Here is a 27762-nt window from a genome sequence, read left to right on the forward strand (position 1 = left end):
ACTCTATTCCATTCTCCCAGTTTCTCCATCTCTGCTGCATCTGTTCTGACGATGCCACCTTCCATACCAGTGCTTCCGACATGTCTTCCTTTTTCCTCAACCGAGGATTCCCCTCTACTGTGGTTGACACGGCCCTTGACCGTGTCTGTTCTATTTCCCGCACATCTGCTCTCACCCCTTCCCCTCCCTCCCAGAACCACGATAGGGTTCCCCTTGTCCTCACCTTTCACCCCACCAGCCTTCACATTCAATGGATCATCCTCCACCATTTCCGCTACCTCCAACGTGATCCCACCACCAAACACATCTTCCCCTCACCTCCCCTTTCAGCATTCCGAAGGGACCGTTCCCTCAGCGACACCCTGGTCCACTCCTCCATCACCCCCAACAGCCCTTCTCCTTCACCTGGCACCTTCCCGTGCAGGTGCAGGAGATGCAACACATGCCCTTTTACCTCCTCCCTTCCCACTGTCCAGGGCCCCAGACACCGCTTCCAGGTGAAACAGCGATTTGCTTGCACCTCTTGCAATTTAGTATACTGTATTTGCTGCTCACGATGCAGTCTCCTCTACATTGGGGAGACCAAACACAGATTGGGCGACCGCTTTGCGGAACACCTCCGTTCAGTCCGTAAGGGTGACCCAGAACTTCCAGTCGCCTGTCACTTTAATTCTCCGCTTCACTCCCACTCTGATCTCCCTGTCCTCAGCCTATTGCATTGTTCCAGTGAAGCTCAAAGTGGGCTCGAGGAACAGCACCTCATCTTTCGATTAGGCACTTTACAGCGTTCCGGACTCAGTATCGAGTTCAACAATTTCAGATAATAATCCCTGCCCCCATTTTTCATGCAGTATGATTTTGCCATTCCCATTTGCAACATTTTCACAGCATGTTCTTTCAATTCCTTCCTCCCCTTCTAAACCCCCCCCCCCACCCCCCATCTCTGCACCTGCTTAATATCTGTTGCATTTCCAGCTTTTTGCAGTTCTGATGAAGGGTCCCAGACCTGACACGTTAACTCTGTTTCTCTCTCCATGGATGCTGCCTGGCCTGCTGAGTATTTCCAGCATTTTCTGTTGTTACTACCTTTGTGGTCCTATTTTTAAATTTACCTCCTAACACCCTATATTCAGCTTTTAGGACCTCATCCTGGTTTTTACCTATATCATTGGTACCTATATGCACCACAACAACTGGCTGTTCACCCTCCCCCTCCAAAATGCTCTGCAGCTGCTCCGAGACATCCTTGATCCTTGCACCAGGGAAGCAACATACCATCCTGGAGTCTCGTTTGCGGCTGCAGAAATGCCTATCTATTCCCCTTACAATAGAATCCCCTATTACTTTAGCACTCCCACTCTTTTTCCTCCCGTCCTGTGCAGCAGAACCACCCACGGTGCCAGGAAGTTGGCTGCTGCTGTCTTCCCCTGATAAGCCATCTCCCTCAACAGTATCCAAAGCGGTATATCTGTTTGAGAGCGGGGTGTCCACAGGGGACCCCTGCACTACCTGCCTGATATAGATGTTGAAATTGACAGCATAGAGGACAACTCACACTGGTGGGATATTGGGCTTAATACATCAGCACACCCTTACATTCGCATTATTTCACACGCTCTGGTAGTTATCCAACTTGTAATGATAGTGTATTTGATATATATACACTATGTAGTAAGACTTTGATACACAAACCAATTGGGTACTCATGCCTATGACTAACCAGCACTAACAAATTAATTGAGCACACCGAAAGAGAAGATCCGAAGCAATGTAGAGGAGACCCCAGGCGGGGTAACATCAAGAAAGATAGAAGAAACAGAGGATAACCCAGGCGGGGCAGAATTGGAACACCGGAACAATGAATTGAATTTGAGTAAGGGGTCAGAGGTTGCTCCTTCTCCTCAAAGGAATGGACTGTAAGGAAGGGAGAAATCTTCAAGACTCCCTACTAACTAACGCCCAAGTTGAGAGAGCAATAAGAACTAGTTAGATTAGTCAAGAGCCGATTGTGAGAAGTCAATAAGGATATTTCCTTCTCAAAGAAGGGAATTGTAAGAAATAGCTGTTAAATTCAAAGATGGGTTTTAATTCTTGGAACAGAGACTGACAACATGCAACCAGGAACAGATAGCATAATATCAAGCATCAAAAGAAAAGTAGAAGTGATAAGGGAATCATAAAATGCAAGGAAACAGGGAGGATAGCACCTGCTAGATAATAAGGAGCCACAAAGCCATAAAATGTCCTTAAATAAACATAACAAAACATTCCTTAGAAAGATAAGAGGGAGGCCTTGTCAGTCATACAGAAAGGGACGGCGATGGATTCCTTCCCACTTCACAATTGGACAATAGGATGGGGATCAAACGATTGACACCAGGTGATTACCAGCCCACTGAAATAGCTATAAATATAGACGACCGAGAGGGGAAATCAGGCAGTCAGGGGCGAAGGCTTCTCCGAGGTGGCTATGACCTAACACCTTGGTCAAGTTTAGCCTCTGAGGTGGCTGATGGCCTACCACCTCAGCAGCTTGAGAGATGACCCAACGGAAGTGACCGCTGCAGCAGACTGCAGGAATCCACCCAATCCGAGACCACCGTACTGCCTCCCCATCTGTCCGGTCGTGGCATTCCGATTCGGGAGTCGTAGATCGCTCCTACTGTCACGGGTTGTATGTTTATTATACTCGGCTTAAACCATATGTAATATCTGATTATGCTTTAAAACTGTAGCTCTTTAATAAAAGCCTTACAACTTCTGAAGCCATGTTGGGTAATCTGTGTGTGAGCCTGTGATCCTAATCTTACAGATGTTCACTGATGACTGCACTGTGTTCAGCGCCATTCGCAGCTCCACAGATAATGAAGCAGTCCATGCCCACATGCAACAAGACCTGGACGATGTTCAGGCTTGGGCTGATAAGTGGCAAGTAACATTCATGCCACAGAAGTGCAAGGCAATGGCTATCTCCAACAAGCGAGAGTCTAACCAACTCCCCTTGACATTCAACGGCATTACCATTGCCAAATCCCGCACCATCAACATACTGGGGGTCACCATTAACCAGAAACTTAACTGGACCAGTCACATAAATACTGTGGCAACAAGAGCAGGTCAGAGGCTAGGTATTCTGTGATGAGTGTCTTAGCTCCTGACTCCCCAAAGCCATTCCACCATCTACAAGGCAGAAGTCAGGAATGTGATGGAATACTCTCCACTTGCCTGGATGAGTGCGGCTCCAACAATGCTCAAGAAGCTCGACACCATCCAGGACAAAGCAGCCCGCTTGATTGGCACCCGATCCACCACCTTAAACACTCACTCCCTCCACCACCGGCGTACCGTGGCTGCAGTGTGTACCATCTACAAGGTGCACTGAAGCAACTCGCCAAGGCATCTTCGACAGCACCTCCCAAACCTGCGACCTCTACCACCTAGAAGGACAAGGGCAGCAGGCACATGGGAACACCACCACCTCCAAGTTCCCCTCCAAGTTACATACCATCCTGACTTGGAAATATATCGTCAATCCTTCATCGTCGCTGGGTCAAAATCCTGGAACTCCCTCCCTAACAGCACTGTGGGAGTATCATCACCACACGGACTACAGCGGTTCAAGAAGGCGGCTCACCACCACCTTCTCAAGGGCAATTAGGAATGGCCAATAAATGCTGGCCTTGCTAGCGACGCCCAGATCCCATGAACGAATAAAAAAAATGATGGGGACAATCGCCATTGGAGCAAATCTCCAACCCCTTGTCCTCCTATTGAGTTTGAGGAGGTGGCCCAGGAAATTCTGGCAATCAATGCCTCTGAGAGCAGGTCCAGCAAGCAGGAGACCTGGAGCCAGCTCATGGTCTGCTCATCCTGTTGACATTCTCTCACTGCCTCTGTCCTTACTCTGCAGCACAATCTCATGTCACTGAGTTCGCTGAAAGCTGCTTCTGAGGAGTTCTTGTCAAAAAGGCACCGTGAAACACGTGAAGCTGAAGCGCAAGAAAAGGGACCAGTAACATTGACCTACATAGGGAGTACCTCATAGCACATGGCTTCCACACACTAAACTTCCAGGGCACAGCACCAGCACCAGCCCTGGTCCCAATCCCAGACCCCAGCCCCAGCCCCAGTCCCCATCCCCCACCCCCCAGTGCCCAATCCCCATCCCCCAGCCCTCATTCCCATCCCCCAGTGCCCAGTCTCCATCCCCCAGTCCCCATCCACCATCCCACATCCCACAGACCCCAGACCCCACCCCAATCCCCATCCCCATGCCCCATCCCCCAGTCCCCATCCCCCAACCCTCAGTCCCCATCCCCCAGTCCCCCTCCCCCATCCCCCAGTCCCCATCCCCCATCCCCCAGTTCCCATCCCCATCCCCCAGTCCCCATCCCCCAGTCCCCATCCCCATCCCCCCATCCCCATCCCCCAGTCCCCATCCCCCATCCCCAGTCCCCATTCCCCATCCCCCAGCCCTCAGTCCCCATCCCCCAGTCCCCAACCCCCAGTCCCCATCCCCATCCCCAGTCCCCATTCTCCATCCCCCAGCCCTCAGTCCCCATCCCCCAGTCCCCATCCCCCAGCCCTCAGTCCCCATCCCCATCCCCCAGTGCCCAGTCCCCATCCCCCATCCCCCATCCCCCAGTCCCCATCCACCATCCACCATCCCCCATCCCCCAAACCCCATCCCCCAACCCCATCCACATCCCTCATCCCCCATCCCAATCCCTTAGCCCCCATCCCCCAGTCCCCATCCACCATCCCCCATCCCTCATCCCCCATCCCAATCCCTCAGTCCCCATCCCCCAGTCCCCATCCCCATCCCACAGTTCCCATCCCCCACCCCCCAGTCCCCATCCCCCAGCCCCCATCCCCATCCCCCAATCCCCATCCCCCAGTCCCCATCCCCCATCCCCAGTCCCCATCCCCCAGTCCCCAACCCCCAGTCCCCATCCTCCATCCCCAGACCCCATCCCCCACCCCCAGTCCCCATCCCCCACCCCCAGTCCCCATCCCCCAGCCCCCATCCCCCATCCCCATCCCCATCCCCAGCCCCCATTCCCCATTCCCCATCCCCATCCCCCATCCCCCACCCCCCAGTCCCTACCCCCCAGCCCCCATCCCCCAGTCCCCAACCCCCAGTCCCCCAGTCCCCATCCCCCAGTCCCAGTTTCCAGCCCCCAGCCCCGACCCCACAGCAGGTGGTTCGGAGGCAAAAGTCAGGGACTATACACTGTCACAAAGGGGTAACATGGGGTCAAACAAACAGCAATGAGATAAGTGACCAGTACACTCTGTTTTTTAGTGATGTTGGTTAAGGGATAAATATTGGCTGGGGCACAAAGGCTCAATCCCTGGTGCATCCTGAGATAGCTGATCTCAGTAAGGATGCTGCTGCTAGTGGTTCTGCAATTGGACTGTGTGGCCTTGTCCATGTGATCATGGCTGGTGAAAATCAGGCTGTATTCCAACTTCTGACCACATTGCTTGACCCCACTGCTTGGATATTGGATGAGGACAAGGTCACGGTTAGCTGTAATGACTTTGGCCTAGAAATTCGGTGGGCTGCGCCACCAGTTAGCGCCTAAAGAGGGCACTCAGTGGCTTTAGCGCCACTGGTCACGCCTCCCGCGATATTTAGCTGGGGCGCTAATGGCGGCGTTAGCCTGTTGCGCTGCACCACCACCGATGATGTCATCGGTGTGCGCAGCGCCCCGCTACCGCCCCGATCGCGATATTTGGTAGCGCCCGCCTCTGTAGCGCCGTTCGCAAATCGCGCCCCGTTCATGGGACCTACCTGTGGCTGGAGTGGCGCAAATTAAGGTGGAGGTGTGGGGCGGCCGTTTTGTTCGGCGGCCGCCTGCCAGCACCTCCGTCCCCGGCCTCCTGATCTCCCCCCGCGGCAGTGCCAGCTGTTTTCCGAGAGCCCGGCACTTCTCGGTGCCGGGCTCTTTTGCCGGCACTCGCGATCTCTGATCGTGCTGGTGCAGGCCCCTCCCCCTTAAGAATGGGAGGAAGGCCTGCAGTACCGCAGTGCGCCGTGCCGCAGCGTGTGGCACTGTGGCACGTTGCGCTGCGATATTCAGTTTCAGCGCCCTAAGAGGGACGCGGAGCGCCTCGAGCAGCGCCCCGTGTCCCTCTTGGGGCGCACAAGCTGAATTTCCGGCGGTCGCAACTGCTCCGATCGCAGCAGTAATTCCGGTGCCCAGGCGAGCTGGGCGCCCCATTTGCGGCTGCCCCGAATTTCTCCCCCACTATGGTTGAACACTGACTTATGAATCACTAATAGGTTACTTAAGGGAGGCTCTCTTTAAAAGAAGGGAACTTGAAGCTCCCTAATTTGGTACTGAGTCGTGCAGGTCAGGGAGGTCCCAGGTTTAATCAGCAATCTGTGTTGAGATAGCTGTGTGTTGAGATAGCTGAGTGCAGACAAGGCAGCAGTGAGAAGACTACAATGAACCACAATGTCCTTGGACTAAGGAGAGGGGAATTAGTCCTGTTTGCCTCCCCAGGGCAGTATATTTGGGGAGCATAGTCCAGGTGAGGACAGGACCAGGCCAAGCGTTAAAACTCTATATGAACTCACCAAAACTCACCCCCCCCACCCAGCCCCCCAACCCCGGTATGATACATGAAAAATGGACTCGGGTGAACTGCCGAGAGGCTGCCGTGGAATTTTATACCCATAAATGTCTTGGTGACAGTTTGCATGAGTAGATCGAGTCGCAACAGCAACAACAACTTGTATTTATAAAGCGCCTTTAAATTAGTAAAATGACCCAAGGCGCTTCACAGGAGCGTTATCAAACAAAATTTGACACCGAGCCACATAAAGAGATATTAGGACAGATGGTCAAAAGCTTGGCCAAAGAGGTAGGTTTTAAGGAGCATCTTAAAGGAGGAAAGAGAGGCGGAGAGGTTTAGGGAGGGAATTCCACAGCTTAGAGTCTAGGCAACTGAAGGCACGGCCGCCAATGGTGGAGCAATTAAAATTGGGATGCTCAAGAGGCCAGAATTGGAGGAGTGCAGATATCTCAGAGGGTTATAGGGCTGGAGGAGGTTACAGAGATAGGGAGGGGCAAGGCCATGGATGGATTTGAAAACGAGGATGAGAATTATAAAATCAAGGCGTGGCTTAACCGGGAGCCAATGTAGGTCAGCAGCCACATGGGTGATGGGTGAACAGGACTTGGGGTGAGTTAGGACACGGGCAGCAGAGTTTTGGATGACCTCAAGTTTACGGAGGGTAGAACGTGGGAGGCCAGCCAGGCATCTTTCTTTACTCGCTAATGTTTTTGAGTTAGCACAGTGCACGTTGAGCAATTAACCCCAACACAATGAATAGCTCCCCGTTGAATGTGTCTCCTATTACCTCAGACAATGGGAGATATTACACTGCTAAACCAATAATTACAGCCTAAATTCAGGTTCTGCATTTTTTTATAAATTGAAGTACAGGGAAGTTTCAATAGATTGGAACCAGGCTAATGTGAGGTCCATATTGAAAAAGGTGACAAAATGAGCAGACAGCTACAGGCCCATTAGTCTTCTGTGTAATATAATGGAATTGATTATAAAGAGTCAACTTGAGGATTATTTGTAAAACAACCGCCCAGTAAACAGCATCCAACACAACTTTAGACAGGGACGCTTTTGCATGATCAAGCTCCTTAATTTCTTTGAGTAAAAGAAAGGCTTGCATTTATATAGCGCCTTTCACGACCACCGGATCTTTCAAAGCGCTTTACAGCCAATGAAGTACTTTTGAAGTGGAGTCACTGTTGCAATGTGGGAAACGCGGCAGCCAATGTGCGCACAGCAAGCTCCCATAAACAGCAATGTGATAATGACCAGATAATCTGTTTTTTGTTATGTTGATTGAGGGATAAATATTGGCCAGGACACTGGGGATAACTCCCCTGCTCTTCTTCGAAATAGTGCCGTGGGATCTTTTACGTCCACTTGATAGAGCAGATGGGGCCTTGGTTTAACGTCTCATCCGAAAGACGGCACCTCCAACAGTGCAGCACTCCCTCAGCAATGCACTGGAGTGTCAGCCTAGATTTATGTGCTCAAGTCCCTGGAGTGGGGCTGGAACCCACAACCATCTGACTGAGAGGCGAGTGTGCTACCCATTTTTCAATTTTTTTTAATTATTATATTATTTATTGAACATTAAGAACATTTACAACATTGTGATCATTCCATTGTATCATTCAAATCCATTCCGCCGCTCTGCACAGCCATTCCTCCACCACATATTAACATCAAAACCTAAAGTTCAATTTGTCTCCCATATCATATATTAATCGATTGTACTTTAAAAGTTGATTGTAAAATAACATCTTTAAATTCCTTTCTGAATAGAACATCCACAGAGCCTTATAATGATCTTTTAGCTTATAGTTAAAATACTCTTTTAGATTGATTCTCCTCCCCTTAAAAAACAGGGCATTCCTTCGTTGCACAATCACGAATCTAGCCAAACTGAATAGACTCGGGCAGACTCTCCTGCAATCCCCATCTCAAAATTGAGTCCCACGGGATTCCCATTCTCGCCCTTCGGTCCCCACCCACCAAAAAAACCTCACACAACTGTCAAACATAGTACTTAAAATCATTTAACTGCGGACATAACACCAGTAAATGGGTCAGCATCTCATCCCGTGTCCCACACACTGGGCAAGTTGCCCCCTCCACTCGTCCAATCTTGCACAAAACCGTCATGGTAAAAATCCAGTTATGAGCCAATTTGAAATCCAGTTCAATCCACTCTGGACATTTAAAATTCGCCCACACACCCTTCCAAATCCTGTTGAAGTCCAGCTGTGGGTATATACTCTGCCAAAACTCCTGAGCAGCAGGTGTCTTGAATTTCCATTCTCTAAATGCCTCATAGAAATCTCGAGTATCACAGTTGTCAAATTGGACCAACTCTCCCCCTTTCTCCAGCAGAAAGCTTGGAAAAGCGGGACACATTTTACTTCCTTTGGAGATTTCCGCATTTATTTCTTCCATCCAATCCTGTGGCATCGCCCTCACAATTTTCTCATACATGATCCCTGTAATGTATGTATTGTATATATACCTTAAGGGAGAGAACTACTTTTTACAGCTCCTGTATACTGTAGTACCGGCAGTGACCACACCTGTATATAATCCCTGAGTAGTGATCTGTACAATTAGTTCTAGAGTAACCCTCATTCAGTAAACACCTGTTGAATCGTTCCCTGCAGTCTGTTGTCTGATTATTGAAGGACACAACATTAAGATACACGGACATAACATTGGCGACGAGGCAGATTCGAACCTACCTGCAACTCTGCATCACCTCCCAGGGATTCGCTCCTGGAGAACAGTGGAAGAAGGTCGAATCCAGAAGCACGGGCGTCGACCACGGGCAACCGCCCAGTCATCCAGCGGAGATTTGAGCATCGCAGGGGAGGCTGTTGTGAGCCAGGCTTGGCATTCCAGTCACGGTGGTCCAGCGAAACGGGCTGGCAACAGGTACTGCGCAGACCCTTCCCAGACAGCGGCGGGCTAGAGCCCAACCGATCGGCACAGATAAAGGCCGAGCAGCGTCGACGGGGGAGAGAGAGAGGGCAGAGCGCACAGGGCGCAGCCGATGTTCAGGACCGAGCGGCGTCAACGGGGGAGAGAGACGAGAGAGAACAGAGCGCAGCCGGTGTTCAAGGGCCGAGCAGCATCAACGGGGGAGAGAGAGAGGGCAGAGCGCACAGGGTGCAGCCGGTGTTCAAGGGCCGAGCAGCGTCAACGGGGGAGAGAGACGAGAGAGAGCAGAGCGCAGCCGGTGTTCAAGGGCCGAGCAGCGTCAATGGGGGAGAGAGGCGCACAGGAAAACGCAAGGTGCTTCCATTGCCATGAGGACCGCAGAGAGCGGCGTTGGCAGCAGCGCAGGAGCAGCGCACGAAACCCACAGGGCATCGCCATTTGGCACGAGGACCACCGAGAGTGGCGTTGGCAGCAGCGCGGGTGACGCCATTTTAAGCCGCAGCGGGGAAGAAAGGAAAGCGTAGGAGACGCCATTTTAAGCCAGTCTAACTACACCCAAAAATGCCAAAGAGTGGCAGTATCACAGCGTTCGACAATGAAGTCGAAGATTGGACGACATATGTCGAACGCATAGAAGTATACTGCAAGGCGAATGAAGTGCCAGATGACAAGAAAGCGCTGGTATTGTTGAATTCAATGGGTGCAAAAACATATGGCTTACTACAAAACCTAGTAACCCCAGAGAAGCAAGTAGAAAAGGATTTTGAAAACATAGTGTCAATCCTACAGGACCACTTAAACCCCACACCACTGCTGATAGCAGAAAGATTTAAGTTTCACAAAAGGAACCAGCATAAAGATGAAAGTAATGCTGAGTATTTAACGGAACTGCGCAAGCTATCGAAACACTGCCAGTTTGGAATGGGACTAGCAGATACTATAAGGGACAAGTTTGTGTGTGGGCTTCAAAGTGAAGGAACCCAGAAATGGCTTCTATCAGAAAAGGATCTTACGCTGGACAAGGCTTTCAGCATTGCAGTATCACACGAAGCAGCAGCACGGGGCGCTGCAGAGATACAACAGAGACCGCAAGAATATGGCACAAATGAAATGTCACACGGAACAGTGAAGTGGTATCGCTGCGGCAGAACAACACACGACCATAATGATTGCTGGTTCAAGGACAAAGTGTGCAGACAGTGTGGAAAAGTAGGACCCATAGCAAGAGTCTGCAGGTCGGGAAAGAAAACCAGCAGCAAGAAATCTCCACAGGAGAAGTACAAGAATGTACATAAGGTGACGGAGAGTAGTTCAGACGAACAGAAAAGTGATACAGACTCCGGAAGCAAGGAGCTGGGTTGTCTGAAACTACATAATGTGATCAAAACGGAGGATCACCAAACTATCTGGGTCACGCTCAAGATAGCAGGAGTCCAAGTGAAAATGGAATTGGACACAGGATCAGCCCTAACAGTCATAAACCAAAGGGACTACAAGCGGCTATTCTCACATATACCCTTGAGAGATACAAAGATTGTCTTGAAGACGTACACGGGGCAAAAAGTCTACCCCAAAGGAAAAATAAGGGTGAACGTTATATATAACGGCAAGGAAACACCAAAAATGGACCTATATGTATTGCCAGATGGAGGACCACCACTACTAGGACGTGAATGGATCCAGAAGATACAGCTAGATTGGCATTCCATACAAGCACTGACTGTAGATGCCAAAAAGGATGACGACGTCACACCTGGGCGACTGTCAAAAATGCTAAATGACGCACAAGAAGTGTTCCAGCAGGGACTCAGAACACTAAAAGGCATAACAGCAACGATCAAAATAGAGGAAAATGCAAGCCCAAAGTTTTTTAAGGCCAGACCGGTACCTTATGCGATCCGCCCAGCCGTCGAATCAGAGCTGGAAGGTTTGGAACGTTCAGGAGTACTGTCCAAAGTGGACTGGAGCGAGTGGGCTACACCCATCATTCCTGTAATGAAGAGGTCGTTGAGTAATACGCCTGGGGAACCAAAGAAGGTTCGCATCTGTGGGGACTTTAAGGTGACAGTGAACCCAGTCCTTCACACTGTACAATATCCGCTTCCGCAGATTGAAGATATTTTCGCCTCGCTATCTGGAGGGAAACTCTTCACTAAGATTGATCTGGCGCAGGCGTACCTGCAAGTGGAGGTAGAAGAAGCCTCGAAACAGTACCTCACGATCAACACTCATAAAGGTCTCTACCAATACAACCGGCTGGTGTTCGGGGTAGCATCAGCTCCGGCTATTTGGCAAAGGGCAATGCAACAAGTCCTGCAAGGGATTCCAGGGACCCAGTCTTATTTGGATGACATCCTGGTCACGGGCGAAAATGACAGTGATCACCTCGCCAACCTGGAGCAGGTGCTCACTAGATTGAAGGAATATGGGCTCCGAGCTAATCGCCACAAATGAGAGTTTTTCCAGAAGCAGATCTCATATTGTGGCCACGTTATTGATAAAGAGGGGTTACATAAGTCCCCCGAAAAGATTGAGGCAGTAGTCAAGGCTCCAGCACCGGAAAATGTGTCACAACTGAGGTCGTTCCTCAGGCTGGTGAACTACTACCATAAGTTCTTGCCGAATTTGTCTACAATACTACACCCACTGAACACCCTACTGCAAACGGGGGTACCATGGAAGTGGTGTGATGAATGTAAACGAGCTTTCCAGAAGAGCAAAGCATTGATCACATCAAAAGAGGTGTTGGCTCATTTCAACCCAGCACAACCAATTCGGTTGGCGTGTGATGCATCACCCTATGGCATTGGAGCGTTGCTGCCGCACAAATTCCCGGACAGCTCGGAGAGGCCAGTAGCCTTTGCGTCTCGGTCACTAACCTCAGCCAAGCGTAACCATGCCCAGATTGACAGGGAGGCCCTCAGCCAAGTGTGGGGAGTGAAAAAGTTCAATCACTATCTGCACGGGCAGAAGTTCACCTTGCTGACTGACCACCAACCACTTGTCTCCATCTTTAATCCAAAGAAGGGCGTTCCGGTCATGACTGCGCAACGGCTACAAAGATGGTCCGTTTTTCTAGGGGCGCACCAATATGAAATTGAGTATAAGGGCACGAAACAGCATGGGAATGCTGGTGGGCTATCACGCCTGCCACTGCCTACTGCGGAGGAAGCACCAGCAGTGGATCCTGTCGAAATATTTCATTCGACTATAATTGAATGCTTGCCAGTAACTAACGCTGGTATGGAGAAGGGGACCCGAAATGACCCGACACTGTCTCGGGTATATGATTTGACGGTGAAGGGATGGCCAGCACATGGCGACTCACTGTTGCCAGCATTCTCATCCAGAAGAGAACAGCTGTCAGTATGCCAGGGGACCTTGATGTGTGGATCCCGAGTGGTAATTCCACCCAAGTTCAGGGAAAGAGTGCTCAATGAGCTTCACGAAGGTCATCTGGGAGGGGTGAAAATGAAAAGCCTTGCTAGGGCTTATGTGTGGTGGCCGGGGATCAATCAGCATATCGAGGACTTGACAAAGAGCTGCTCAGGATGCGAGAAGGTCCAAAATGCACCACCACATGCCCCTCTACACCCATGGGCGTGGCCCTCATCTCCATGGCAACGGGTGCATATTGATTTTGCTGATCCATTCATGGACTCAATGTTTTTAATAGCTGTGGATGCGCACTCGAAATGGCCTGAGGTGATCAAAATGTCCTCCACCACCACGGAGAAAACGATTGCAGTCCTATGGACCATTTTTGCCAGGAACGGCTTGCCAGAGCAGATTTGCTCTGATAACGGACCATAGTTTGTGTCCGAAGAGTTTTGAAGATTTATGAAAAGGAATGGGGTAAGGCATTACACATCCGCCCCGTATCATCCAGCCACAAATGGATTGGCTGAGAGGTTTGTACAAACCTTTAAATAAGCCGTGAAGGCCATGTGCGATGACGACATTCCACTCCAACATAAGGTGGACAATTTCCTGTTAGCCTACAGAAATGCAACACATGCAGTCACCAACCAGGCCCCGGCCATGATGTTCTTTAACCGAAGGTTGAGATCTCGTCTGGATTTGCTCAGACCAAATGTACGAAGAGATGTTGAGAGAAAGTAATTCCAGCACATCAATGAGAAGCTGACAAGGAGCTTCAATGTAGGGCAACCAGTCTTGGCCCGCGACTACCGAACAGAGAAATGGCAACCAGGAACGATATGCACATGGCAGGGGCCACTAATGTACACAGTGGATGTTGGGGAGAACATTGTGAGATGCCATGCTGACCAGATCCTAGAGTCACAGGAACGAGTCAACCCCATGTCTCGGCCATACGTACCTGGTGAGGAACCCGACGTACAGGTCGCATCTACCTCAGAAACAATAGCATTGGAAGCTGATGAATCAACTGACGACAGGGTGCTAGAATCGCCTCCGCACCAAGAGCGAGACACTCGGGAAAGGCATTATCCAGAAAGAATCAGGAAGCCTCCCCAGAGACTGAATATATGAATGGACTATTTTCATATAACATTGTATATTAAAAATGTTAATTGTTAAATGAGTATTTTGGTACTGCTAATCTAAAAGAGGAGGAATTGTAATGTATGTAATGTATATATACCTTAAGGGAGAGAACTACTTTTTACAGCTCCTGTATACTGTAGTACCAGCAGTGAGCACACCTGTATATAAACCCTGAGTAGTGATCTGTAGAGTTAGTTCTAGAGTAACCCTCATTCAGTAAACACCTGTTGAACCGTTCCCTTCAGTCTGTTGTCTGATTATTGAAGGACACAACATTAAGATACACAGACATAACAATCCCTATTGCTTTATCCTCTGTGTCCTGATCCTCCTCCCACACCATTAAGTTTAAGCAGACTTTGGTAAGTGGCAGAAGAAGTCTTTTAATTGCATTTACTGAATTTTAGTGAGTAAAAAAGTGAATTATTTGAAGTAAGTTAAATTTTTTAGAGTAAATTAAGCTGTTGGGGAGTTGAAACCGGAAGTAGAATCCGGGTATAAAAAGGGGCGGGCTTAGTGCGGTAGCACTGAGTGCGGTCGCATTGAGTGTAAGTAGAGTTTGGTAAGTGGCAGAGTTCGGGCAAGTGGGAGGTGAGGGGCTGCTTGTTGCTCTGTTTTGCTTCCCTCTCTCAGGCTAATCCAACACTGCGGATGTGGAGCAGTGAGACAATTCAACCAGACAGGTCCCCCAGACAGCTTCCACAAGGGAGGTTGGTGATCAGCTGGTTGGTAGGTCCTCTTCCTTCTCTTCTATACCTTTAAGTTGGTAAGTCCTATTAAATAGTGGTGTAATATTATCATCTATATCAGGGCAGAGGGTCTTCATAACTAATAATAAGAAATTTAATTAATTACACAGATATGGGTGAACAGGTGATGTGTCACTGTTGCGAAATGTGGGAGCTGGTGGACCCCATTGAGGCTCACGGTGATTACATTTGCGATAAGTGTTTGCTGCTAGAGGAACTCAAGCTCCATGTTAAAGAGCTTGAGACCGAGCTTCAGACACTGCGACACATCAGGGAGGGGGAGAAGTTCCTGGACTCTATGGTTCAGGAGGTGGTCACACCTATGAAATTAATTACTGCAGATGTAGTCCGTGGTCAGGGACAGGATGGTGTGACTATGAGTGAGGAAGGTACAGGGATCCAGGATGTAGTGTTGAAGGAGCCGCAGCCCTTGCTCTTGTCAAGCAGGATTGAGGTACTTACTCCCTGTGAGGGCAGGAGTGGGGACTGCAGGGAGGATGAGCAACCTGGCCACAGCACCGTGGTACAGGGGGCCATTCAAGTGGAGGGAGTAAAAGGAAATGTTGTAGTGGTAGGGGATAGTATCATTAGGGGGATAGATAGGGGTCTCTGCAGTCAAGAGCGGGAGTCCCAAAGGCTGTGTTACCTGCCCGGTGCCAGGGTTAAGGACATCTTTTCTGGGCTAGAAAGAAACTTGGAGTGGGAGGGGGAGGATCCAGTTGTCGTGGTCCATGTTGGTACAAACGACGTAGATAGGACAAGGAAGAAGGTTCTGTTAAAGGAGTATGAGCAGCTAGGGGTCAAATTAAAAAACAGAATCTCAAGGGTAATAATCTCTGGGTTATTACCTGAGCCACGAGCGAATTTGGCTAGGATAAATAAAATTAAAGAGTTAAATGCGTGGCTCAAAGACTGGCGTGGGAGAAATGGGTTTTGCTTCTTGGGACACTGGCACCAGTACTGGGACAGGAGGGAGCTGTTCCGTTAGGACGGACTCCACTTGGCCAGTGCTGGGACTAGAGTCCTGGCGAATCATATAACTAGGGCTGTAGAGAGGGCTTTAAACTAATTAGTGGGGGGGAGGTTTCAAGAGAGCAAATAACAGAAATGACAACGGAGAAGGTCATAGACTTAGGTAGCAGTGGGGAAATTAAAAAACAGAACGTGTCAGGAAGGGACAGAAGGTATGGAGTAAAAGGTAAAGTAGTAAAAGGGGAAAAAACAGGAACTAAGTGTCACAAAACATATTTGAAAGTTCTTTATCTGAATGCACGTAGCATTCATAACAAAATGAATGAGTTAACGGCACAAATAACTACATATGGGTGCTGTAGGAAAAAGGAGACTTACCATCAAGTAACTTTAAAGTAAGCTTAAAGTAACTTATAAACACACTATATACACAAGAGAGGTCTTTACCATGCCTCTGGTAGAAGCCTCTTACAATACTGAACAGACCAGTATTTATACCAGTCCAACAGGAAGTGACATGACAGGAAGTGAGGTATGTACACAGTTCATAGTTCACAGTTCACAGGAAGTGATGACATAACTTCCCGGAAGTTATCATTTTGATCACATTCTTCCCTCCTGCAGGATTAGGAGGCTGTGGTCTACCTTTTGGTCCGCAGCCGCCGAACAAGGAAGAGTCGCACCCGTTTGGATTCCCGTCGTAGAGGGTCGCTGGTCCGCTTACATGCGGTTGGCCATTGGTCAGAGTCTGTGTGGCCTGGATTGCCCTGTGAAGGGTCGGGGAGATCATGGCTTCGAGTACGAGCCCCAATAGGTTCAAAGTCGGACTGCCTCTGTTCAGAGGGAGGTGCAGAGCTGGTCTGTGGTGGATCAGTACTTTCATGCGCGGTACTGGGAGGGTCGCAACCTTGAGCACGGGGTTCTACCGGCACCAAGCTAGTTGGTGTCCGATCAGGATCCTGGAGAGGGGTACCCGATAGGTCCCAAGAGTTTCCTGGTGAAATGCCATCACCCGATGTCCCACTAGGTCCTGGTGGGCAGGGAGCCAGATCCCGTAATGATACGGTAGATTCTCGGCCGTCGGAATATCGTATGTTTGCATAGGTGGGGTTGGCATTGGTTAGTTCGACCTCGTCTACAAGAGGGTCATTTTTAGACGTCCGAACATATCTTCGGAGTAATACAGGTCCAGGAGTAGTTAGCCATGACGGGAGTGATGTCCCATGAGATGAGCGACGCTGGAATCCAAAGAACCGCTCATGAGGTGTAGTATTTGTGGCTGTAGAAAGCAGGGACCGTATAGAGTGCAATGCATCCGGAAGCACTGTTTCCCATTGCTGGCCTGGTAGGCCCCGAGATCTTAAAGCGAGACGTACGGAATTCCAGATGATACCGTTATACCTCTCTACCTGCCCATTTCCGATGGGATGGTATGGTGTTGTTTTGCTTGTAGCAATTCCCCGTTCTGAGAGGTAGTCCTTGAGTTCCCTTGACATAAAGGATGGACCCCGATCTGAGTGAATATAAGCCGGCATGCCACAGAGAGAAAATACCTGCTCAAGGCAGCAGATTACTGTGGACGCCAGCATATTGGAGCAGGGGAAGGCAAACGGAAAACGTGAATATTCGTCGATCATGGTGAGCAAATATGTGTTCCGAGTTGAAGAGGGCACTGGTCCCTTAAAATCGATGCTAAGTCGTTGCATCGGTTGGGTTGCATGTATGAGTATACCATCTGAGGGGCGGAAGAACTGAGGTTTTAATTCCGCACAAAGCCGGCATTCTGAGCATATTTTCTTTACATCTCCAGTGGAAAAAGGGAGATTCCGTGATCGTACGAAATGTAGCATGCGCGTAACGCCAGGATGACACAAACCATTGTGGACATCCATGAGAGTGGAGGATGACATAGTGGAGCAGAATGCCCGTGTGAGGGTGTCCGGGGCCACATTCTCCTTGCCAGGCCGATAGAGAATGGTATAACCAAAAGAGGCCAGTTCCATCCTCCAAAGTTGTATTTTATTATTCTTAATTTTGGTTCGTTTTCGATTATCGAGCATGAAGGCGACTGATCGTTGGTCCGTGATCAATGTAAAGTGCTGGCGAGCTAGAAAATGGTTCCACTTCCGTACTGCCTCTATGATGGCTGTGGCTTCTTTCTCAACCGGAGGATAATGTAGCTCGGCACCTTGTAAGGTCCTGGACATAAATGCTACAGGACGACCTTCCTGATTCAGAGTAGCCGAGATCGCCACCTCCGAGGCATCACATTCAACCACGAAAGGGAGATTCTCATCAATGGAGTGAAGAGTCGCTTTCTCCAACTGTTTTTTGAGAAGGTTAAAGGCTGCAACAGCCGCTGTTCCCAGTGGAAATGATCTAGCATGCAGCAAGGGTTGGATTTTGTCCGAAAAATGAGGAATCCATTTAGCGTAGTATGCAAACAGACCGAGAGCCCGACGTAAAGAAGCCGGATTCTTAGGTGACGGGAGCTCTTGGAGCGGGCGAAGTCTTTCTGGGTCTGGCTTAATGATACCATTGCCTACGCAGTAGCCAAGGATGTTGATGGTCGGTTGCGACTCAACAGATTTGGATTCATTCAGGGTCAAATTATGGCGATGGAGGGCATCCCGAAATTTTTGGAGGTTGGAGTCGTGTTCCTGTTGATCGTGACCTGCAATGGTAATGTTATCAAGATAGGGAAAAGTGTCCCTTAGGTTTTCCTGCTTAACCAGGCCATCCATTGCCCGTTTAAAGACAGCCACTCCATTAGTAACCCCGAATGGGAGGCGACGAAATTGGTACAGCCGTCCATTAGCCTCAAAGGCTGTGTACTGCTTATCTGAGACCTTCAAGGGTAACTGATGATAGGCACTTTTTAAATCGTAAGTTGAGAACACTTTGTATTCGGCCAGTTTATTAACCATATCATCAATGCGTGGCAATGGGTAGGCGTCCAAGTCAGTATATTGATTGATGGTTTGTGAATAATCGATGCATAGTCGCTGTTTGTGAGGTTTTAGAGGGTTCTTGACAATGACGACTTGAGCCCGCCAGGGCGACGAACATGGTTCAATGATATCCTCTGCTAGAAGTCGAGAGATTTCAGCCGCAATAAAAGATTGGTCTTCCTGATTAAAGCGCCGCGATTTCGTTATTATCGGTTGGCATTGAGGCGGAATACTGGCAAATAATGAGGGTTCATCAAGTGAAGCTGCTGATAATGCACAAAATGGTAATTTAGACGGTATATTAGAAATAGTAAGTCCGGGTTTGGATCCACCAAACTCAATGGTGAGTTTCTTATGCTGTTTTTGGAAGTCCAGCCCTAAGAGGAGATCACTACATAAGTCCTTGAGCACCGAAAGTCGGGTGGAGGGATACATACGACCATGAAGTGTCATATCAACAACACAAAAGCCGGAGATTCTGGTATTAAGTGATGACTGGGCCATCGCAATTGCCTGGTCCGATGGGAAGACATGTAGTTTCAATTTCGCAACAATCTGTTCCTTAATGAAACTATCAGTACTTCCTGAGTCAATTAAGGCATCTAAGGTATGCCCTTTAATTGAAATTTTTGTGGCTGCATGAGACAGGTTCTGTGGGCAAGCAGCTGTAATTGGTGTCGTTGCACAGAGAGTGGCTAAAACTCTCGGTGTGCTTCTTCGGGAGAGAGCTCGAGAGGAAGCTTGATAGGTCCTAGCTGGAGCATCTTGATAGGCCCTAATTGGGGCAGTTCGGTAGGCCTTAGCTGGATTGGCCCTCGTAGAGGCCCTTGATAGGCAAACTTTAGCAAAGTGTCCTTTTTTCCCGCAATAACTGCAGATTGCATTGCGAGCAGGGCAGGTTTTCCTAGGGTGAAAAGCATCTCCACAAAAGAAGCATTCCTTCCTAGATTGCCAAGAGGCTGCTAAAGTGGGGTCGTCCTCCTCTTCTTCATCAGAATTATCAGAATTAGATTCCCCCATGATAGGGTTCACCTGAGACCGCTTGAATTGTCTGGTTGCAGCTACAGCAGCAGATCGAGATCTGGGCAGCTGATAGAGGTCTGCATTTCTCTTTGCCAAATCCAGTGAACAAGCTAGGTCAAAAGCTTTTTGTAGCTCAAGTGTTTTACTTTCTAGTAGACGCTGGCGTATAAATGGAGAGGCAATCCCGCAGATGAAAGCATCACGAATCATTTCTTGGCGGTACAGCTCAGCTGAGGCTGCCTGAAAGTTACAATCTACGCTGAGCCTGCGAAGTTCTTGCAGGAATTCGTCAATTGATTCCCCTGGCCCTTGTCGGGCTGTGGCCAGTAGATGTCTAGCATAGACCTCATTTGGGGTCTTCGCATACAGTTTCTTAAGTGCCCGAATCACCTCTTCGTAGTTATCCCAGTCATCAACATATTCGAACACTTTTGGGGTCACATAATTGACAAGTATCTTCAATTTAGCAGGAGCATCCGCTTTACATTCATCCAGAAAATTCTCAAAAGTACGATACCAATGCTTCCATACCCTGCCAGCTGCTGGTGTATTCGGGTCCAAGTCCAGACGAATAGGTCTAAGGATTTTCTCCATGATGGGTGGTTCCCTGGATCCTTAACTTCCGAGTTTGTCTGAAGGTCTAGTATTTGTCAGTGTAAATTTAACTTACTTAAATTGATGTAAGAAAAAGGAGACTTACCATCAAGTAACTTTAAAGTAAGCTTTAAGTAACTTATAAACACACTATATACACAAGAGAGGTCTTTACCATGCCTCTGGTAGAAGCCTCTTACAATACTGAACAGACCAGTATTTATACCAGTCCAACAGGAAGTGACGTGACAGGAAGTGAGGTATGTACACAGTTCATAGTTCACAGTTCACAGGAAGTGATGACATAACTTCCCGGAAGTTATCATTTTTATCACAATGGGTATGATCTTGTGGCCATTACAAAAACATGGCTGCAGGGTGACCATGACTGGGAATTAAACATGCCAGGTTATTTAACAATCAGGAAGGACAGGCAGGAAGGGAGGGGAGGTGGGGTGGCTATGTTAATAAAGGAAGGAATCACTATAATACAGAGAAATGATATTGCATCCAAGGAGCAGGATAGTGAAACAGTTTGGGTAGAGATAAGGAATAATAAGGGGAAAAAACACTAGTGGGCGTAGTCTATAGGCCTCCGAACAGTTGCAACTCTGTTGGACGGAGTATTAATCAGGAAATAGTTGAGGTTTGCAATGAGGGAACAGCTATAATTATGGGGGATTTTAACTATCATATTAACTGGACAAATCAAATTGGGCAGAGCAGCCTTGAGGATGAGTTCATTGAGTGTATTAGGGATGGGTTTCTTGAGCAGTATGTAACTGAACCGACCAGGGGGCAAGCAACCTTAGATTTGGTCCTGTGTAATGAGACAGGATTAATTTAAAATGTCCTAGTAAAGGATCCCCTTGGAATGAGTGACCATAACATGGTTGAATTCCATATTCAAGTAGAGGGTGAGAAGGTTGGATGTCAAACAAGCGTGCTGAGCTTGAATAAAGGAGACTATGAAGGTATGAGAGCAGAATTGATTAGAGTGGATTGGGAAAATAGATTAAAGGGTAAGACGGTACATGATCAGTGGTGTACATTTAAGGAGTTATTTTACAACTTCCAAAAAAAATATATTCCACTGAGGAAAAAAGGGTGTAAAAGAAAAGATAGCCATCCGTGGCTAAGTAAAGTAATTAAGGATAGTATGTGACTAAAAGCAAGGGCATATAAGGTAGCCAAATCTGGTGGGAGGATAGAAGATTGGGAAGTCTTTAAAAGACAGCTAAACATAACTAAAAGATTGATTAAGAAAGGGAAGATAGATTATGAAAGTAAATTAGCAAAAAATATAAAAACGGATAGCAAAAGTTTCTATAGTTATATAAAAAGAACAAGGGTGGTTTAAAGTAAATGTTGGTCCCTTAGAGGATGAGACTGGGAAATTAATGCTGGGAAACATGGAGATGGCAAAAACGCTGAACAAATATTTTGTATCAGTCTTTACAGTAGAGGACACTAAGAATATCCCAACACTGGACAAACAGGGGGCTCTAGGGGGAGAGGAGCTAAATACGATCAAAATCACTAAGGAAGTGGTACTTGGTAAAATAATGTGACTTAAGCTGGATAAATCCCCTGGACCTGATGGCTTACATCCTAGGGTCTTGAGGGAAGTGGCGGTAGGGATTGTGGATGCATTGGTAATAATTTTCCAAAACTCCCTGGACTCCGCAAAGGTCCCGGCAGATTGGAAAACTGCTAATGTAACACCTTTATTTAAAAAGGGTAGTAGGCAGTAGGCTGATAACTATAGACCTGTTAGCCTAACATCTGTGGTTGGTAAAATGTTAGAGTCCATTATTAAGGAGACAGTAACGGGACATTTGGATAAACATAATATAATAGAACAAACTCAGCATGGTTTCATGAAGGGGAAGTCATGTTTGACAAATTTGCTTGAGTTCTTTGAGGAAGTAACATACAGGGTGGATAAAGGAGAACCAGTGGACGTAGTGTATTTAGACTTCCAAAAGGCATTTGACAAGGTGCCACACAAAAGATTATTGCTCAAGATAAAAAATCACGGGATTGGGGGTAATATTCTGGCGTGGGTGGAGAATTGGCTCTCTAACAGAAGGCAGAGAGTTGGGATAAATGGTTCATTCTCAGACTGGCAATCAGTGGTGTTCCGCAGGGGTCAGTGCTGGGTCCCCAACTCTTTACAATCTATATTAACGATTTGGAGGAGGGGACCGAGTGTAACATATCAAAGTTTGCAGATGATACAAAGATGGGAGGGAAAGTAGTGAGTGAGGAGGACATAAAAAACCTGCAAGGGGACATAGACAGGCTAAGTAAGTGGGCAGAGATTTGGCAGATGGAATACAATACTGGAAAGTGTGAGGTTATGCACTTTGGCAGGAAAAATCATAGAGCAAGTTATTATCTTAATGGCAAGAAACTGGAAAGTACTGTAGTACAAAGGGATCTGGGGGTCCTGGTGCAGGAAACTCAAAAAGTTAGTATGCAGGTGCAGCAAGTGATCAAGAAGGCCAATGGAATGTTGGCTTTTATTGCTAGGGGGATAGAATATAAAAACAGGGAGGTATTGCTGCAGTTATACAAGGTATTGGTGAGACCGCACCTGGAATACTGCATACAGTTTTGGTGTCCATACTTAAGAAAATACATGCTCTCGAGTCAGTACAAAGAAGGTTCACTCGGTTAATCCCGGGGATGAGGGGGTGGTCATATGAGGAGAGGTTGAGTAGATTGGGACTCTACTCATTGGTGTTCAGAAGAATGAGAGGCGATCTTATTGAAACATAAGATTGTGAAGGGGCTTGATCGGGTGGATGCGGTGAGGATGTTCCCAATGATGGGTGAAACTAGAACTAGGGGGCATAATCTTAAAATAAGGGGCTGCTCTTTCAAAATTGAAATGAGGAGAAACTTCTTCACTCAGAGGGTGGTAGTTTTGTGGAATTTGCTGCCCCAGAAAGCTGTGGAAGCTACATCATTAAATAAATTTAAAACAGAAATAGATAGTTTCCTAGAAGTAAAGGGAATTAAGGGTTATGGGGAGCGGGCAGGAAATTGGACATGAATCTAGGTTCGGAATGGTCATGGCCCTGTGGGTAGTGGAGCGAGCCCAGGGGCCGTGTAGCCTGGTTCTGCTCCTACTTCTTGTGTTCTAATTCTGTGTTAGATTTCAGGAGATGGTTTTATTCCTGTTCCTGGCTGGGGTGGAGATCGCCTTTACAGAAGGTAAGTACTGTAGAAAATATAGGGACAGAGTGATCTCCTGGAAGAATTTCGATCGCCTAGATGGGTCGGAGAGGAATTTCCCAGATTTTTTCTCCCAAATTGGCCACTGGGTTTTTTATCTGGTTTTTCGCCTCTCCCGGGAGATCACATGGGTTCGGGTGGGATGGAGAGTGATAGAAGATTTGAGGTTAGGATCAGATCAGCCATGATCTTATTGAATGGTGGAGCAGGCTCGAGGGGCCGATTGGCCTACTCCTGCTCCTATTTCTTATGTTCTTATGTTCTTATGTCCCTCACTATCGCTTCTGGCAACCAACCTGGAATTACCTCATATAATACATCTTTCACACATATAATACCAGCTTTTTTATAAAAGCTTGATTAAATAATACCTTTCCTTCAATGTTGACCCATCTGTTCAAAAATAAGGGCTGTTCTAAAAATTCCTCAGCACCCTTGGGCATAAACTGCTACACAGAGCAAAAATACTAGAGTAGGTCAGAGGAAGTCATGACCAAACTATACAGGGCTCTGGTCAGACCGCATCTTGTGTACTGTGATCATGTTCTGGTCACTGAGACACAGGGGATAGACTGAAGCACTGGAGCCAGAGCAGAGAAGAGCCACGAGGCTGATCTCAGTGTCAGAGGGTCTGAGATATGAGGAACGACTGGAGCGACTAGGGCTTTTCAGCCTCGAGAGGAGGTGGCTGAGAGATTACATAGAATTACAACATTATACAGGAGGGCGTATGCCAGGGACAAAACAGGATGCAGTAAGGGAAAATCATATAGAACTGGAAAGACTTTTAAAGAGCTATGCATCACTCCAATTTAAGCAGTTGGATATGTTAATTGACCTCGGATGTGGAGCACAGCTCTCATTCAATGATTGATTGATTGGCCCAGTAATTCGGGTCTCCACGGTTGAGTACGCGCTGGGTACTCACCCGTAGGCCCAACAAAAGTGCCGGTTTCGTGCATGCACTGCGCATGCACGGGAAACCGGAACTTCCATTCCCTTAAAGGAAGGGGTTCAGAGGTCGAACGCATGCGCTGGAGAGGCAGCGCGTGCGCCTGGAACATATGTTTTTTTTCCGGTTTTTCCGGGAGGGTAAGTCTCCAGCAGTTACACTTTTAAAAAGCAGGCGCAAGGCCTGCTTTTAACAAGGTAAGTGGTGAATTAATTAAAATTAAAATATTTTTTCCACAGGTTTATTATTTTTAAATACTTTAAAGAAAGGTAAGTTTATTTTTAGCCCCGTTAGAAAAAGTAATTAATTTTTTCAAAAATTAAAATTATTGTTTAAAATAGTTATTTTATGTAATTTATAGTTATTTTAAAAATGTGATTTTTAAAAAATTTATTTGAAGTTTTAGTTATGTTTTGGGGCTTATGGTATTTATAGTTTTGACAGCTCCTCCTGTCAAATTTATCAATGGGCATTCCCTGCTACCATTGGCTCTCCATGACCTACGTGATCCCAGGGGACGCTTCAAACTAACTGCGCCCCTGGGATACGCAAGCACTGTGCACCGGCAGTTGGAGGAGGCCCAGGATCAGAATCCCACGATGGCCCACAGCACAACGGCCGGCGCGCTAGGTAAGTGCAGGTCGGAGGCTTGCACCCGCGGGAAGCCCCCGACCCGAATTTCAGGGCCAATGACTACAGCTGAAAGGTAAGTGTTCTACCGTAGTGTGGCTAAGTTTGAGAACGGAACTGTAATGTTTATTGTGACACAATCCCCACCATTTAAAAGGTCCACATTTAAAACGGAAGTCGCTTATATCGGCCAACAAGTGAAAGCCATTAACCATTTATATTAATGTCAATTTCAAAGTTGCTGGCTATAGAGTCTTAAGCCCTCACCGGGTCGCATCTTGTTTACTGCACTGAAAGCAGCCACAAACAGAAGTACCTGTATAGCACCTCTTCAAAGTGCCTCTTATACTGAAAGCAACAGTAGAGCACTAGTAGGGTACTGTCAAAACGCTGACCGTTATACCGGCCTTCATGTATAGCAGGCAAATTGCGTTTGCACGAATATGCCCGCAATAAATGGCGGGAACGACAAATGTTCTTTTCCCTGGTCAGGAGTCCTGAACTTCAGACATTACCTCCCTCTTGGTATCAGCACCCAGCTGCTGCAAGTCCTCTGCCCAACAGTGGAAGGCGACATACAGCAGCACCTCGTCACTGACAGATCCACAATATCACACCATGTGGTTTCTGTCCAGAAGAAAAACATTTATAGCACCATCAAAAATTATATATCCATTTCTTATTTATTTCTGTCCATTGTATTGTTGTTTGATCACAGTATAAAGGACTCCACTGTATCTCACAGCATTTCCAGTGTACAGCAAGGAACACCCCATTAATCAAGGCCGATGCTTGGTTTCCCGCCCCAGTCGGGCCTACAGTCGGGAATCAGCTCACTCCCTCCCTGAGTATAAGGGTCCCTCCCTGAGAATAAGGGTCCCTCCCTGAGTATAAGGGTCCCTCCCTGAGTATAAGGGCCGCTCCCTGACTATAAGGTCCCCTCCCTGAGTATAAGGGCCGCTCCCTGAGTGTAAGGGCCCCTCCCTGAGTATAAGGGTCCCTCCCTGTGAATAAGGGTCCCTCCCTGAGTATAAGGGCCGCTCCCTGACTATAAGGTCCCCTCCCTGAGTATAAGGGTCCCTCCCTAAGTAGAAGGGTCTCCTCCCTGAGAATGAGTCCCTTCCCTGAGTATAAGGGCCCCTCCCTGTGAATAAGGGCCCCTCCCTGAGTATAAGGGGCCCTGCCTGAGGATAAGGGTCTCCTCCCTGAGTATAAGGGCCCCTCCCTGAGTATAAGGGCCCCACCCTGTTATAAGGGCCCCTCCCTTGTTAGATCCGTGTATCTTAATGTTGTGTCCTTCAATAATCAGACAACAGACTGCAGGGAACGATTCAACAGGTGTTTACTGAATGAGGGTTACTCAGGAACTAACTGTACAGATCACTACTCAGGGTTTATATACAGGTGTGGTCACTGCCAGTACTACAGTATACAGGAGCTGTAAAAAGTAGTTCTCTCCTTTAAAGGTACATACATTACAATTCCTCCCCTTTTAGATTAACAGTACCATAACACTCATTTAACAATTAAATATCAAACTAATTACAATTAACACTTTTAACATGCAACATTAGCTGAAAATAGTCCATTTATAAATTCAGTCTTTGGGGAGGCTTCCTGATCCTTTCTGGATAGCGCCTTTCCCGAGTGTCTTGCTCTTGGTGCGGAGGCGATTCTGGCCCCCTGTCGTCGGTTGATTCATCAGCTTCCGATGCTACTGTTTCTGGGGTAGATGCGACCTGTACGTCAGGTTCATCACCAGGTACGTATGGGCGAGGCATGGGGTTGACTTGCTCCTGTGACTCTAGGATCTGGTCAGCATGGCGTCTCACGATGCTCTCCCCAACATCCACTGTGTACATTAGTGGGCCCTGCCGTGTGCATATTGTTCCTGGCTGCCATTTTTCTGTTCGGTAGTCGCGGGCCAAGACTGGTTGCCCTACATTGAAGCTCCTTGTTGGCTTCTCATGGATGTGCTGGAATTGCGTACTCTCAACATCTCTTCGTACATTTGGTCTGAGCAAATCCAAGCGAGATCTTAACCTTCGGTTAAAGAACATCATGGCTGGGGCCTGGTTGGTGACTGCATGTGTCGCATTCCGGTAGGCGAACAGGAAATTGTCCACCTTGTGCTGCAGTGGAATGTTGTCATTGTACATAGTCTTTATTGCCTTCTTAAAGGTTTGTACAAAACTCTCAGACAATCCATTTGTGGCTGGTTGATACGGGGCGGGTGTGTAATGCCTTACCCCATTCTTTTTCAAGAACCTCCGAACTCTTCGGACACAAACTGTGGTCTGTTGTCAGAGCAAATCTGTTCTGGTAAGCCATTCCTGGCAAAAATTGTCCAAAGGACTGCGATAGTTTTCTCCGTGGTGGTGGAGGACATTTTGATCACCTCAGGCCATTTCGAGTGCGCATCCACGGCTATTAAAAACATTGAGTCCATGAATGGACCAGCAAAATCAATATGCACCCTTTGCCATGGAGATGACGGCCACTCCCATGGGTGTAGAGGGGCATGTGGTGGTGCATTTTGGACCTTCTGGCATCCAGAGCAGCTCTTTGTCAGGTCCTCGATTTGCTGATCGATCCGCAGCCACCA

The sequence above is a fragment of the Somniosus microcephalus genome, chromosome 6 (genome assembly GCF_052327205.1).
Source record: "Somniosus microcephalus isolate GS21.2 chromosome 6, FLI_Smic_1.0, whole genome shotgun sequence".
In the NCBI taxonomy this organism is placed as follows: Eukaryota; Metazoa; Chordata; class Chondrichthyes; order Squaliformes; family Somniosidae; genus Somniosus; species Somniosus microcephalus.